The sequence below is a fragment of the Mesoplodon densirostris genome, chromosome 8 (genome assembly GCF_025265405.1).
Source record: "Mesoplodon densirostris isolate mMesDen1 chromosome 8, mMesDen1 primary haplotype, whole genome shotgun sequence".
NCBI classification, from domain to species: Eukaryota; Metazoa; Chordata; class Mammalia; order Artiodactyla; family Ziphiidae; genus Mesoplodon; species Mesoplodon densirostris.
Genome location: NC_082668.1, coordinates 94,083,703 through 94,085,833, shown reverse-complemented (window position 1 = coordinate 94,085,833; position 2,131 = coordinate 94,083,703). Strand labels below are relative to the sequence as shown.

General features: G+C 44.0%; 1 pseudogene; it reads right to left on the bottom strand.

The window, feature by feature from the left end:
• Positions 1–1,062: 1,062 nt before the first annotated feature.
• Positions 1,063–1,848, bottom strand: LOC132494762 (small ribosomal subunit protein eS4-like; annotated as a pseudogene).
• Positions 1,849–2,131: the final 283 nt, after the last annotated feature.

Sequence of the window (2,131 nt, the reverse complement as noted above, 5' to 3'; positions counted from 1 at the left end):
CATTCAGTCCATCCTGGTATAGCCTCTTTGGTGGCTACTCCCTTGGTTCAGTTGAAGTCTGTCTTTCTATGGCTTCCACTCATTGATCCTAGTTCTAACCCAGGACCACATGGAACAAATCCAAATGATCTGTCACATTATGGTCCCTGAATATCCTGAGGCAGTTTGCTTGTGAGATCAGAAGTCACTGAACTCATAAACGTTGTGTGCTTAGTACAGCGCTGGCTCACGATAGCGCCTCGTAACTAGTAGCCGTTATTCTTTGTTGTACTATCACACTGCCTGTGAACCATTTCTTCCTTCATAAGCCAAGCCCTTTTAGGAAAGTCATTCACTGATGTCACAGAATTAACCAAAACAGAGGTCCCCACTTAATTACATCAATAATTTTACTATAAATTTCAGACACCAGGGTGCTGGGCAACTGGAGATGTCCTTCTTCTACCCTCCACTGCCTGCACCTTACCTTCATTAAGCAGCAAATCATCCTTGAAGACTTGGCTCAAGTTACTTCCTCTTTGAATCTCTTTCCCCCGCTCCAAGGAGAACTGACCACTCCATTTCTTCCCTTGATTTGAGACTGAATACTGTCTGTATTTCTTTTTATTTATTTATATTTTTCTTGTGGTACGCGGGCCTCTCACTGTTGTGGCCTCTCCCGTTGTGGAGCACAGGCTCCGGACGCGCAGGATCAGTGGCCATGGCTCACGGGCCTAGCCGCTCCGCGACATGTGGGATCTTCCCGGACTGGGGCACGAACCCGTGTCCCCTGCATCGGCAGGCGGACTCTCAACCACTGCGCCACCAGGGAAGCCCCTGTATTTCTTTTTTATTCCCCTCATTGCCCCCCACTATCTAGAATACTGAACTACTCTTGGAATCTGTGGTGTCAAGCAGAATGCCTGGAACACAGTGTGTGATAAATATTTATTAAAGGAATGATAACATTTGGAGGTATCTGGTTATACAATATTTGTTCACTCAATATTCATGCCATATTATCTTTACTTAAGTAAAAAGACTTTTCCAATCATGTCACTTAGAGATCATTTCACCCACTGCTCACTCACCCACCCACTGGGCTACCAGTCTCTTGCGTCTCTCTTCAGACTGATGAGGTGGATATCTTTTCCTTGGGGAAGAGAAATCCATATTTTGTTGCCTTTGCCAATAACAAAAATGTGGGAGAGCCAGGTGGAAAAGTTGTTGCCATTGGCATCTTCCACAGGAACCACATCAAAAGAACCAATGTGTCTCTCTCTGTTGGTGATCATACCAGTTCTTCCCAGGTTAGCACCTCTGGTCACCAGACACAGGGTACCAGTGTCATACTTGAAGAAGTTGGTGGTTTGCTACTTTCCAAACCAATCTGAATAGTGTTGTTCAATTTGATGAGGGAATCAGGGTGGCAGATTGTGCAAGCATTATGGGTAACCAGATGAGGGATTCCTTTTGTGCCCACAGAGATCTTTCTCACTTTGCACAACTTGTACTTGGCCTTCTTAAGTGTAATACGATGAACAGCTAAGCCACCCTTGGTGTCACAGATCAGATGGAAATTCTCTCAGTCTAGTCAATGCTGATGACGTTCATAAATTCAGCAGAGTAGGTTATATCATTCTGGACCTTGCCATCAGTCTTAATGAACTGCTGCATGCAGATCTTTACTTCATCTCCTGTTAGGGCATACTTAAACCTGTTCCTTAGGAAAATGATGAGAAGGAGACATTTTCTCAGCTTGTGGAGACCTGTAGATGGATAAGGAGCAAACACACTGACCAGTTTATCCACCATCCAATGCTTTGGAGCTGCTACACTCTTCAGATGCTTCTTGGGACCAAGGTCCATGGCATGAAAAGAGGACCACCTTCTTCCAGTGCACTGATAAAATAGCTAAGGTATAACATTTTTAGAGCTGGATGGAAATTTTAAAGATTTCTCCATGCCTCATTCCTCCATTTCAGTGGTTCTCAACCTTGACTTCATATTGGAAAGTACTGGCGAGTTTTAAAAACTCCTGAGGACTGAGTCCTACCCACAAAGATTCTCATGTAATTAAAGAATTACATGTGTGTAATTACCCAGAAACCTGACAGCTTAAAACGGCAACTGATTTATCATGTCTGTGATT